Source organism: Lynx rufus, unplaced genomic scaffold, assembly GCF_022079265.1.
Source record: "Lynx rufus isolate CCGP_SWC_20201006 ecotype Redwood Valley unplaced genomic scaffold, mLynRuf1.p SCAF_1, whole genome shotgun sequence".
NCBI lineage: Eukaryota > Metazoa > Chordata > Mammalia > Carnivora > Felidae > Lynx > Lynx rufus.
The window spans coordinates 133,039,607-133,054,036 of NW_025814823.1; the positions used below are offsets into that span (position 1 = coordinate 133,039,607).

Here is a 14,430-nt window from a genome sequence, read left to right on the forward strand (position 1 = left end):
TTAATTTAATGGCAGAAAAACAAAGGGAATGGGCTAGGGAGAACAAAAACGAGAGGAAACATTTTAAAATGTTATTATTTAGATCAACATTTTTCAAGGCAAATTTGCAATCAATTCCCAGAAAGTACATTTCTTTCCAAAGGAAGAACATATGACTGTTAAAGTGTATCCAGAATTATTTTAGAAAATCCAATTGAGAAGTATCATTTTCCAAATACTGATTGAACCAGAGTTAATTGAGATTTCTCCAGTATTCTGATTATGATATTATTGTCATGGACAATATAGAGATGATTTACTCTTACTTCGAAATAGGAATGATATGTTGCTTGGCTAACCTAGTTTTTATGTTACATAGTTGTCATTTAGAGCAGGGCATTTAGCATCTTACTACATCTCCACTTGTGCTACATACTCATGTATTGGCCAATTTCATGTCATATATGATGCTAAACAGTTCCTCAAAAAAACAAAATACTACAGGGGTGCTGGTTGACTGAGTCAATTAGGCATCCAACTTTTGATTTTGACTCAGGTCATGATCTCACTGTGCGTGAGATCAAGCCCCACGTTGGGCTCCATGATGACAGTGTGGACAGTGCTTGGGATTCTCTCTCTCTCTCTGTGCCACGCCCCCCCCGCCACCATCTCACTCTCTATCTCTCTCAAAATAAATAAACTTTACTACAATTTTTTTAATGTTTTTATTTATTTTTGAGAGAGAGAGAGAGAGCGAGAGAGCTCTCAGAACGTGAGCAGGGGAGGAGTAGAGAGAGAGAGGGAGACACAGAACCTGAAGCAGGCTCCAAGCTCCGAGCTGTCAGCATAGAGCCTGATGCGGGGCTCAAACCCATGAAATGTGAGATCATGACCTGAATCGAAGTTGGATGCTTACTTAACCAACTGAACCACCCAGATGCCCCCAAATAAATAAACTTTAAAAAGGCTGTTTGAGTGGCCTAGTAGATTGAATGTCTGACTCTTGATTTCAGCTCAGGTCATGATCTCATGGTTTGTGAGTTCTAGCTCAACCTCAGGCTCCTCACTGACAGTGCAGATCCTACGTGGGATTCTGTCTCTCCCTCTGCCCCTCTCCTGCTCTCTCTCTGAAACAAATAAATAAACTTAAAACAAACAAGCAAATAAACACTACAGAAAAATGTAAAGTCAAGTGTGGGGTTGAGTAAGAAAACAGTTTTGTTTACTGAAAGAAAGGTAGTATTCTTAAGAGAAAGCCTGCATTGAAGGGCAATAAATAGCAGTATTTAAATGTTTCTTTTGTTGATTTAACACTGTTATAATTTAGAAGGAAGTGTGCATATTGTAATATGATTGACATAGATTATGATTCATACCAGGGAGGATGTGACAGGAGAAGTGATCAGAAGGGAGTAGTCAAGTTGGAAGTGATAGGGTAGCTATTTGTTTCAGTTGGTCCCGGACAGTCCTGGTTTTACATCTGTTGTCTCTGTTTAATTGTTATTAATATCTGCTTTTTCTTTCCAAAGTATTTTAGTTTGAATGATACACTATATGGCCACCTTAGAAATGATGGAAGCATGGTACATATTATAAGTACATTTTAAAGTATACTACGAATAATAGCTAACACTTCTATGTGCTGAGCACTTTATGAGCATTGTCCTACGTAGTCCTCCCAATAATCTATGAGGCAGTTAGTATTATAGTCCCCATTGTAGAGGTGAGGAAGCTCAAGTTTATGTTTATAGGTGTTCAGGAACTTGCCCAAGGTCACTCAGTAGTCAAGTTTCTAGTATAAGCCATTTGTTTCAGAGGTCATACAAATAATCACCATGCATTATTTATTTTATTCCCACTTAAAAAAATCATAAGACATCTGAAAGAAATTTAATTTTGATAGGCTACAAAATGTATAGAATGGAAAAAAGATTATTAAGCATATACTAGGGAAAAAACTTAAAAACTTTTCATAAAGGTTTTCACAAGAGGCACACTTATCTCTCTTTCAAAAAATATTATTGAAAATATGTTGGAGGGGTGCCTGGGTGTCTCAGTAGGTAAGTGTCTGACTTCAGCTCAGGTCACGATTTCACAGTTGGTGAGTTCAGGCCCCACATCGGGCTCTGTGCTGACAGCTCAGAGCCTGGAGCCTGCTTTGGATTCTGTATCTTCCTCTCTCTATGCCCCTTCCCCACTCACGCACACGCGCACACATACACACACACGCACACACACACACACGCACACACACACACTCAGAAATAAACAAACCTTTAAAAAAATAATAAAAAAGAAAATATGTTGGAAAGGCATGCTATGGGAGGGATGATTCCATTCCTGAAGTATTATAAAATCTTTAATTTTGGTTCCTGTATGTATTACCTCTTTTGAACTCAAGTGTCCGTTTCCCACACACTTGCTACCCTAACCTCCTGCCCTCTCTATCAAGAGGCAAAGATGGAAGTGAAAATAGGGAAGTCAAGTCATTATAAAAATACATGTTATAATGTATTTTGAAAATTTTTTAGTGTTTTATTTTTGAGAGAGAGAGACAGAGAGAGAGACCAAGCATGAGCAGGGGAGGGGCAGAGAGAGAGGAGACACAGAATTTGAAGCAGGCTCCTGGCTCTGAGCTGTCAGCACAGAGCCTGATGCAGGGGCTCGAACTCACAAACTGTGAGATGATGACCTGAGCCGAAGTCTGATACTCCACCAACTGAGCCACCCAGGCGCCCCTTAATGTATTTTGATCTAATTGATCTAATGCTTCTAGACTTTTAAAAAATCTAACTCTATTCTAGTCCTCAGATTAATTTTCCCCAAATACTCCTGTGATAAAGACTCTGGTTTTAGGTAACCAGTTCTTCACTAGGTGTTGAGAAAGAAAGAAGAATGATCATCCTGAAGTTTGCTTTTCTTCTGCTTACTTTCTTTTTGCGCTGCTTCTGTGTAGCTGCTTGGCTGCCATGGGGGAAATGACAGATAGACCTTTTTTAAAACAGTGGATAGACTCTTTGGTGAGACTCCCCCCCCCCCCCCAGATGCTGTGTGCATTCCCTGGAATGCTTAAGACCTTAAGACTTTCCTTCAGATATGTGGCTTATCTCTAGCAGCCAGTAATTCCTCTCCTGAGCCCAGCCATTGGGAAGGGGAATCCCAAGGAAAGAATTCCCTGCCCTTCATTAGAGAATTATTTAGAGAATCACAATGGGGAAGATGAAGCTATACTATCTACAGTTATTAGCTTCCTCTCTAAGGTAGTCCTGGAGTTCGTTTAATCACTACAGAATCACAGTTAGGCAGGCTTATTTAAGGAGGGGTTTTAGTTCTCCTTTTAATCATAATTGAAATGTTAAGTCCATCTTAGTTGAACTGTGGGAGGATTTTCAAAGGAAACTAACCTGTAAAGTACAGAACAAGAATGCCTTGTAATAAAAGAACAAATGGAAGATTTGGCTATATCTGTATGTGCTGCTCATATGAGTTAGAACTAAGTAGTCAGTGATGAGTAACAAAGATGAATCATTGTTTCGGATTATTGAATACCCTGATCATATAGCTGTCATTTCACCCTTCTATATGAGCACACAGAATTCCTGCTGAAAGTACTTTATAAAGGTATTATTAAAGAAATATTTGTCAAAATAGGTATTATCGATTAAGTGTATCCTGGCTCCCACCCTCTTAAGGTCAGTGTTTTCAGGCTCATTCCCACAGTACACATAGGACTTACTTAACAATCGAATGGGAGGCACTTTATTATCTATCTTCATATATTGCCCCATAGAATGAAACCACATTTCCCTCTCCTACCTTCTCAGCATCAGCATATGCTATCTCTATATTCTCTCCCATCAAAAGCTGCTTTGGGGAAACAATCTGATGAATTAGGTATAAATGACTAAGGCTTAAATATTACCTTTCCCAGGATTATGGCTTTGTGCTAGAGAAATAAACTCAAAGGGATTAAACACCAGTGGCAAAATTTTAGGTGAGTTGGAGAAGGGGTTTTTGTTATAGAAACTTTTCCAGCCTAAAATCAGTCAGATTGGTCCCCAGTAAGGATTTAAATGGGTGGTGGGGGGTGTGGAGGGAAGGCGAGGGACAAGGCAGGTCCTAACCTGGAGAGACTTGTCTGTTCCTACTATTTAGGTTTGGGAAGGGGTGGTGGTGGTTAGGCTTACATGAATCTACGATGCCACATTTACAGGGGTCTTGAACCAACCTGAGACTAAAGGCAACACTGGAATTCCAGATTCCAGTGGGTCTCATTTGGTATGGGAGATACTCTGCCCTGGGATGCTTTAGTAGAGTGACCCTTTCAGTTCAGGGCTATACTACTGAGTTAGGTCTGACTCAAACCAGTTTTTGAAAAGGGAGTAGGAAATCCTTGTGACGATTAAAAATCATGTAAACAATATACCAAATTCAGATTTTACACAACAGCTAAGATTCATATTCACATAAGATGGCTTAACTAGCTTGGTGTTACTATTACACCTGGCTGTCATTTCGTTTCCTAGTTTTAGTTAAATGCTCTTTTACCTCCAGCGCAGCACTAAGTCTGAACACTTTGATGCTACTTGGGGAAACTTCAACTTCTGCTCTACCTTAAAGAGCTACCTGTTAATTCCAGCAGTTCTGGAAGTAGTTAAAATGCTGTCACACTAACAGAATGTCTTGAACAGCTCTGTAGTTATTTCAAGCGTTTTCACTAGCCTACAACTCACTTTGGTAAATAATTCTTTGATGGACTTTATGAAGCCCTTCCTTTGGATGCAAGCCAAAAATTATCTGTAGGGCATACAGTTCTTTCTTCAAACTTGGTAATAAATAATTATCTCTGGAACACAGACGGAAGAATTGAAGCGATGACTTCGGGGACACAGAGACTAATTACCATCATTGTACACAGTTAAGTACAGCAGAGACTGGGGGGCGGGGAATGGTTTGTTCCGTATCCATTACGTTCCTTTTCCAGTAAAGCAAGGCCGTCTTGTCTGTTAACATATTTAGAGCAGTAACTGCAAAAATGTGCAATGTTATGGTTGAAGCGTTTTATGCCATATGTGTTGATGGAATGCTTAAGAGTCTCTCTCTGCAATAAACGCAAACCCTGCCAGACTGAATTATTAGGGCCAGCGCAATTCAAGACTGCACCACCGAAACCGCTGAGGTTGGAAGCCTACGTCGCATTCGGAGTGTGTCCAACGCTTCCTCTAACAAAGGCACTATCTTGAGGCAATTTCGCGGGCCATTTTCCCCCTCCCAGCGCCAGCTTTGTCTCCTCGCTGGTGTGAGGCTGAGACTTGGAGAAGCCCCAGCTGCTTTACAGTGCGAGCAAGCTCTGAGCAAGGGCCAGCGTGGGAAGCTCCACCGAGCCGCCGCTGTGGTTTCCTGCAAACTGAGCGTGCCATTAGAGGAAGTTGGAGTGCTGCAGTTGAAAGACATACCTGCAGCCTTAAAATCGGGGCTGGACTTGAACACTACGCATCGATTACTGTCGTATAAAGGAAACTCAGTCGGCCGGGGACGTCGGAGGCCCGGGGGCTCTCAGTCTCCACCGCTGGTGGCGGAGGAGTCGGGGTCGGCGTCGCCAGCGTCCCCTCAGGAGGCTGGGGACGGCAGGCAGGCCTCCCCGGGCCTGGGCCTGAGAGGGTCTGACGCCGCGCCTCGTACGCGAACCCCCCTCTCCGCTGCCGCTGCCGCCGCCGCCGGCCCCTCCCCGCAAGGCCCTGGGCCCACCGCCCCCCGCCGCCCCCCGCCGCAGCCGCCGCCGACGTCTGCCCGCGCCGCCCCCGCGCGCGGTGACTGGCTCGCGCCGGCCTCCAGCCCGGCAGTTGGCGGTTGAGGCGAAGCCGGCGGGAGGCCGCCCCGCCCCCGCCAAGAAGCAGTCGCGCGCAGTCTCTTCCCCCTCACCGCTGGGGCGGTGGCGCTGTTGCCGCCGCGGCCTGTGAGGCAGTAACTCCCCTCCGCCCCAGCTCCCTTCCTCCTCCTTTCTCTCCTCTCTCTCCCTCCCCTCCCACCCCTCCCCTCCCCTCGCAGTCTCTCGCTCGAGTGAATGTGGCGCGGCGGCGCGGGACGCAGCCTCGGCCCCTGCCGCGGCCCCGCGAGCTCGTGAGGAGACCCAGCCGCCGCCTGCCCCCACCTCCTGCGCTTCCCCGGGGAGCCACCGTCGCCGGGGAAGAAGAACGAGGAGGGGAGCGAAGGGACGGCGGCGGGAAAACGGGAGAGGGAGGAGAAGAGGGTTCGAGGGCAAGTAGGAAAGGCGGGGAGGGACGGACGGAAGAACGGACGGCCCGACAGACTGTCCGGGGAGGGGGCCGCCTTCGAGCTTGCCCGGCCCCTCGGCTCCGGCCCCGGGCGGCCGCGGCGGCGACGGCGGCGGCGCGGGCGAAGGGCGCGGCAGGCTCTATCGAGACAATAACCCCGCCGCCCGGCTCTGGGGGCGGCGGCGAGGAGGAGCTGGCGGCCTAGCGCGGCCGAGGCTCGCCCAGCGCCCCGGCGGCATCTTGGCCCCTGCCGGCCGGGTTCCGCCGCCGTCGGGTGTGCGGGGCGCGCCGGGCGCCCGGAGTCCGAGGCTCTCGGCTGAGGCCCCGTGCCCTCCCCCTCCCCGGCGCGCGCGGAGCTGGTTTTCCGGGTTCCCCTGGACCGAGCTGGATTCTGCTTCTGCGCCAAGGCAGGAAGTGAGTTTCGCACGGTAATTCCGGGCGGTGTCACGAGTGAAAAGTTTTTTTTCGGCGGAGATCCTAGTTGGGGCTGGGAAACTCCTGCATAACTCGAGACCAGGAAACCGGCGCGTTTCCCAACCCCCTCCAAAGCCACCTACTCGTCCTACTGCGGGAGGCCACTCCACATCCGCTCTCACCGGAGAGAGAAATTCGGCTGGATCCAAAGTGACTAATGAAGGGAAGGAAATCATGTCAGGCGAAGCCTTGAAAAAGCTGCCTTGAGACACTGCCCGACCGAAAGGTAATTTTCACGAAAAGCGTGTAAGAGTTAAAAAGCTCTTGGACCGGGAAAGAGAGGATACTTTAGTGTTTCTCACTTCTTCCCAAGTTGCCCTAGATTAATCTTTTGTAGTGTCGGACTGGATAGTCTTTCAGGTGCTAAAGAGTAGAACTGATTTTTCCTCCTTTCTACCATCTGGACTCTGGTTACTTTAGAAGAGATCGTAAGAATGTGGTGAGACGAAAAGTTTTGAGCAATCGGAAGAAAGAGTGCCTTTGTTCAGCACTAGGTCCAGAAGTTTTAGTTTCCTAGAACATACGCAATGTATAGTTTTTATTTATTAAGTTGCTGAACCTGGCAACTTGTGTTTTGGAAAAAAGTTAGGTCTCTGCAGCGACGGATTTACTGTTGATGAGATGGCTGCCACATTTGTTTATCCTGTTACCGATTATCTGACTTTTGCGTTAATTATATATATAGTTGTTTTAGTTTCAGCCCTTAGAGATGTATTTGGTTGGATTTTATAAACAAATGAACTTTGCTATTCTTTGTGTTTTTTTAGGTGGATAATGTATTTCTTCAGTAACTGGTTCCTTTCAGACACTTACAGTCATATAATACTTGTTTGGTTAATTAATCGAAAGCAAGCGTCTGCTTAATTTTTCTTATAACTGACCTAAGTAGGAGTAGGGGAGAGTAGTTAAGTATTACGGATAGAGTTGTAATTAAAGAACAAAGTAGTTTGATCTGTTAGGGTTTCTCTGCAGTTAAGACCAGAATGTATAGAAAGGGAAGTAAAATGCTTAAAACGATTTTCATGGGAGTCATATTGATTGTAATAAACATCTGTCCTTTTTGAATAGTACAGTGTTTACATTTTGGTATTGGCCCAAATGTTTTGGCCGGTTCTGCCTAATAAGTGATAGGTACCTACTCTGGGGGCAGGAATTAGTGAAGCATGGGAGACATTCCGCCAGTCAGTTACAAACACTTCTAAACCAATCGGTAGTCTTTATACATAAAACGGAGTTTCTTCGCAACAAACACAATTGGCTTCTTTATTGGTGTTTTGTTAGGCTTATATTTTTTTTTTTCTCAGTACTTTTGTGGTGAAGGAGGTGTAATACTGTGCTTTTGAATAAATATTGAATACTTCTGGCATCCTGTTGGTAATTATAGTTCAGCTATAAATTAATATCTAGTTTGCTCATGCTACCCCATGAAAAATAGTTGGCATTCTTTAGTTCAGAGAAAAGATAGCTTTGGAGAGCAGGATCAAATAATTTCACAACTTGTTATTATGTTAAGTACATTTCAAAATGGGAGTCTTTTGACTATCTGTTAATATATATTGTGATTTTGTTCCCCCAGAGTGTAGTCTCTGGAGATCCTTTATAAAAATTTATTGTTTGTTTTATTTATTTGTATTGGTAAGATTGTGAACCATCAGGTCATTCCTGTTAGGTCCAAGTAGCTTTATCAAGGAATTTAAAGTGTATAACTGATCTGCTTTATAATTTTGGAACGTAATGTTAGGCAAGGAGAGAGGTTATTCTTGGGCATCTGAAAGAGCAGAAGAAAATAGATGGCATTGAACTTCATTTTCCTTATATGGCTTATACTTGGCCTCAGAGCAACAGAGCCTTAATAGAGCAAGTCTTTTATAGAGAATTATCACTTTGTGAAGATGTTTCTCTGCATTAGTAAATTTTACAAGTGAAAAGTATAGTAGCACTTGAAAATGACTGCTTAAAACCCTGTTTTTAGATCAAGTTATTGATTTTTTTTTTTGAGGGACCAGAAGTAAGTTTAGATACAGACAGCACACTTTAAAAATGTGAAATGTTCACCTTTATAGAACCTTTGATTCCTTTTGTCCCATAAAGGCAAAATTTACTTTGTGGTTTACTGAGAATTTTGTTAGTTTAGTCCCGAATTAACTTAATGAATTTTAAGCTTTATGCTATTGTCAAAGTGTACATATTTTCAAATCCTTGTTTAAAATGTGATCATGGTGTGAAAAGAGGTTAAAGAAAGATGATAATCAGTTAAAATATTTTCAGGTGACCTTTCATTTTGAGTATTCTTCTTCGCATTGTATGGGTTTTCTTAGATTAAATTGGCAAATCTAGAGTACTTCCAAAGGTTTTGTTTACATTGCCCAAGATACATATTTCATGGCACTCTTTATTGAAGGTACTTAGGAGTTTTCAATAGTGATAAACTTAATCCTTCAACTAATTAATTCACATAGTATGAAGTCCATCTGCTATTTGAGGTGAAACTATTGCATGCTTGTATGAAAAGCTTACAGTGGTTCAAATATGGAAACCAAATTTTTATTGCGTGCTATTTCTTAATGAAGTGATAACTAGTTAGAGAAATTATACATATATCATTAATAAATGTCTAAATTTACTACTTTTAATTCAATAGTGATATTGAACTCTTTGTAGTAAATGATAACTTAAAGAAACAATAATTTCAGAAAATTAGGTGCATATTTCAGTATTTATTTTAAATGTTTATAGGTAACAATTTAGAGTCTAAGCTGTTTGGGTTTAGAATAGATTATGGCAGTGTTTACAAAGTATTTGGCTTTATGCAGAATTTTAGTGATGTTGGATAGCAAAGTAATTTTCTTTTTTGTGAGTGCTATATAGCCAGATTCTTTTTAAACATGCTTTGTTGCTTGGATTTTTCATTTTGACTCTTTCCATTGCCCATCTCTTTCCCTGTTAGGTGCTTTTCTTCTAAAGAGGTCTTTCTCTTTTCCTTTCCTGACAACATTAATTGTACTTGTGCTTTGCTGTTCAAAATAGATGATTCAGTTTTTGCATGTACAGTTTGCTCTTGCCATAGAAATATGTACATGAATTAGGCTCTATAATACATACTTTTGAATTTTGTAAGGAAATAAGCTCAGCATTTCTGATCCCCTGACTCCACATTTTTTCTTTCTTTCTTGGTGCCTTTCATCACTAACTCTTGACCCCATGCTACACTCATTTTTCAGATTTACCTTTAGCTTTCTGCTCAGTATTATGTTTCCTAATTGTAAAAAAACTATTATTAGGCTTTCTTTTCTAATTTCTTTAGCTTCCTATTTTTCTGGTTCAGTTCATTGACTTCCCCTATTTTTTCCATGTTCAGCTGTTGTTTTTTGGTATGTTGTCCTTCTCCTGTTTTCTAAACTTGGAGTCCATGCTCATCACCTAAGAAAACTGTTCACAATATAGTAGAAAAAAATTTATTCGGGGGCACCTGGGTAGATCTAGTTGCTTAAGCATCCTCTTGGTTTCTGCTCAGGTAATGATCTCAGGTTTAGTGAGTTCAGTTTCCGCCTCGGGCTCTGTGCTGACTGCACAGAGCCTGCTTGGGATCCTCTCTCCTTCTCTCTGCCCCTCCCCTGCTTGTGTGCTCTTTCTTTCTCTCAAAATAAATTTAAAAACTTAAAAAAAAAAAAAAAAGAGAAGAGAAAAAATTTATATGCCCCATTTAATTATAAGTATCTCTTTTGCATTCCTATTCAGTTTACATGCCAGTGTTTTAACCTGATGCTCATTAATATATTTTGTTTTTATTTATGTTTACTGAACTCTTTTTTTGTTTGTTTTTTGAATACCCCTGGAATTACCTGTTCAGATAACATCAGGTTAATGACTGTATTAAGACTCTGTACAAACCCCTGTACCTTCTTGTTTGATTATGCTTTTGACCTCTTAAAACATACAAGCTTATATCTCTGTGTTTTTCTTCTCTGTTTTGTTCCTTTCCTTTCTGTCCTACCTCTCAAGTTAGATGTCTTTTCTGTCCTAAAATTTTGAAATTGCCTTCCTTTGTTTTTATGAAATAAGCACAGTGGAAATCTATCATCATTTAATTCTTGTCACTTCAAATTTTGTTCCAGGTACCATTGGTTGAAGCTTTAAAAGCTTGCAGGCTTTATAAATTATAGTACGTAAGACAATAGATTATCTAAAAATTAAGATAGTAAACAATACTATCTGGAGATTATTCATGATTTTACGTATATAGAATGTAGTATGAAAAAGTAGAAAATAAAAAGACAAGTAATCAAAATAGGTGTGGTAATATTTGGGGACATCAATTCTAGGGACATCTTTATTCAGAGCCCATTTTTGGTACATAGTGAATGGTTTGCTGGCTTTTTGCTGTACTAGAAGGAGTGAGAAAGGCAGCCTGTGAAATATGACCTTTGGTGTTATCCAGAGGAGTATGAAAACGGAGAGAAGACTGAATAACTTAGGAAATAGGGTAGTCTCAGACAACTTGCTTTGGGACAGTGTGCCTTTTACATTGCATTTGTCCTTTGGCAAATTCACTCTATTATAGCATAGTATAATTACAAATAATAGTAGTAGACCTAAGGCAACTGTTCCAAACTTTTTGTTCTTAGGATCCATTTATACTCTTACCAATTACTGAGAACTTCACTGAGCTTTGGTTTTTGTGGGTTATATTTATTTTATTTTCCATATTAGAAAATTTTAAATATCAGTTTGTTTAAAAACCATAAACCATTACTTGTTATGATGACATCAATTTAATAAAATAAAACAAAACAAAACCAACTATTTTCCAAAACAAATCTTAAGCAAAAAGAGTGACACTGTTATATATTTTTGTAAGTCTCTTAATGTCTGGTTAAGTAGAAAACAGCTTGATTCTCGTATCTACTTGTATATTCAATCTTGTAATATGTTGTTTTGGTTGAGGTATATGAAGAAAATCCAGCATTATACAGTTATGTGGTTGGAAAAGGAAGGAGTATTTTCATAGCCTTTTTAGATATGGTGGATATTCATTGATACCACACCAAAATTTCTTAAAGGATAGCTGCAGTGCCCATTCTGACAGTGTATCACTGAATTTTCCATATCTTGTTATCTGAAAATCCTTTGGTTTATCTTGCACTTTGAGTGAATCTTTTACCTGTTTATGATTTTGTGACGTTGTTTGAGAAATACTGGTTCATTGAGTTATATGTGTTCCAAATGTTGATGCATTTTACTAGGTAGTAACAAACAAAAGAAAAAAATTGTTAATATCCCCACTAATTCCATCAAAAGAGTCTAGTATTGTGAAGCTGTCAAGTTCAGGGTGACAGATAAACATTTTCCACATTTCTAAATTTTCACTTGGAAGTTTGAATATTAATCATTGGTAACAGATACTGTTAGTGTGTTTCCCTTGAAGTTGCAGGCTTAGTTGGTTTATTTTTGAGAAAATGTCTGCCAGATTCCTAAGTCTACAAGCATAGTTTTGTCATTTGTTCTTTTAGGTCAAAATGCTGTTTCATGAGAAAAAGGCTAATTTAGCTCATAATTTGAAGTAATTACATAAGTGATTTTCCTCAACATTGCCATTCCTTCACATAAAATGTGACAAAGACATCTATTAAATAGTTGAGATTTAATAAAATTATTATTTAAAAAAATTTTTTCTTAACATTTATTTATTTTTGAGAGACAGAGAGAGACAGAGCATGAGCAGGCGAGGGGCAGAGAGAGAGGGAGACACAGAATCCGAAGCAGGCTCCAGGCTCCAAGCTGTCAGCACAGAGCCTGACACGGGTCTCAAACCCACAAACTGCGAGTCCATGACCTGAGCCGAAGTCAGACGCTCAACCGACTGAGCCACCAAGGCGCCCCAATAAAATCATTATTTTTAGTGTTTATTTTTTGAGAGAGAGGGAGACAGAGTGTGAGCGGGGAAGAGGCAGAGAGAGAAAAGGGGCAAAGAATCTGAAGTAGGCTTCAGGCTCTGAACTGTAAGCACAGAGCCCAATGCTGGGCTCCAACTCTTGAACTGTGAGATCATGATCTGAGCTGAAGTCGGGCACTTAACCTGTTGAGTCACCCAGGCTCCCCAAAATTATTTTTCTTAAAGTTTATTTACTTATTTTGAGAGAGAGAGAGGAGAGGGCTAGAGAGAGAGGGAGAGAGAGAGAATCCTAAGCAGGCTCCACACTGTCAGTACAGAGCTCAAGGTGAGGCTGCAACTCGTGTACAGTAAGATCATGACCTGAGTGGATATAAAGAGTCTGTCGCTTAACTGAGCCACTCAGGTGCTCTGTAAAATTATTTTTTACTGCTTTATTAAAGATATTAATTGAAAGTGGCACTTAAAAAGAATCTGGAAATTGACTATAGAGAACAAACTGAGAATACTGGAGGGGAGGCGTGGGTTAAACAGGTGGTGGGTATTAAGGACGGCACTTGGGATGAGCACTGGGTGTTATAAGTAATGAATCACTAAATTCTACACCTAAAACTAATATTTAAAAAAAATTTTTTTTAATGTTTATTTATTTTTGAGAGAGAGAGAGAGAGAGAGAGAGAGAGAGACAGAGCACGAGCAGGGGAGGAGCAGAGAGAGAGGGAGACAGAATCCGAAACAGGCTCCAGGCTCTGAGCTGTCAGCACAGAGCCTGACGTGGGGCTTGAACTCACAAACCGTGAGATCATGACCTGAGCCGAAGCCGGACGCTCAACCAACTGAGCCACCCAGGTGCCCCCTTAAAACTAATATTTTGCTGTATGTTAACTAGCTGGACTTTAAATAAAAACTTGGAAAAAAAAAAAAACTCTGGGAGTATGAAGTATTGCTTGTATAGCTTGATGCCAGTGCCTTTTCACTAAGGTGCTAGCAGTTTTACCCACCATATTTTTGCACCATTGCTGTTGATATAATGGGAAAGGGCAAATGATGTTTCAGTATTATTATGAAAGTCGTTTTGATCTTGAAGACGCTTTGAAAGTGTCTTAGGACTTCCAAGGTCCGTGGAGCACGCTTTGCACTTTGAAAACTTTAGGTGAATGTTGGGATTTATGGAGCTTTCATAACTTCTTTTGATTGTGTGTGTGTGTGTGTGTGTGTGTGTGTCTGTGTGTCTGTGTGTCTGTCTGTGTGCTGGTATTACATTCTGAAAGAATCCTGAGGCTTGATATTTTAGCTCATCAATTTGGTCTTCAGTTCTTTTCAATTACTTTATGTAGTGGGGAGAATAGAGATTCTGGGAACTCTTGCTTTTTCATAGGAGTTGATTTTTTCTTTGTAGTTTTGTTTTTGGTTTACTTGTAACCTGTTGAATCTCTGAGATAAAACTTTGTACGTGGTCTCTTTTTTTCCCCCCTCTATTAACAGTATAGGAGATTTGATCTTATTGTGCTTGGTATATCCATCCTGCTTCTGGTTTTTCCTCAAGTGTCAGAGTTTTCATTGTGGTTAAAGGTTTCTATTATGGTCCAGATTGCATGGTATTGGTCATTTCATGGTATTCTCCCAGCCCATGTAAATCCCTGTTTTTCTGGCTTTGGTATATTTATTTAGGTAATGGCTTTCTCCTTTAGGCTATGTGGGTAGCTTGTCCTCTTACACGTGTTTCCTGTCCCTCAGGGGGATAATATTCCACTGTTTTCACAATTATCCTGCCCAAGTGTCAGATCTCCCACAGTACAGAGAGCTTGCTGG

At 41.2% G+C, this 14,430-nt stretch overlaps 1 protein-coding gene across 9 annotated transcripts in view; it reads left to right on the forward strand.

Annotated features, from left to right (window-relative positions):
* The first annotated feature begins 6,526 nt into the window (after window positions 1-6,526).
* Window positions 6,527-14,430, forward strand: part of ERBIN (erbb2 interacting protein) — a 130,858-nt gene continuing 122,954 nt past the window's right edge. For 3 of the 9 annotated variants that reach the window (XM_047087286.1, XM_047087305.1, XM_047087361.1), the window contains exon 1: window positions 6,529-6,954. The gene's annotated coding sequence lies outside the window, so the exon portion shown is untranslated. Of the gene's footprint in view, window positions 6,955-14,430 lie in introns of all 9 variants that reach the window. The other 6 variants (XM_047087324.1, XM_047087344.1, XM_047087334.1 and 3 more) reach the window with 4 other exon arrangements.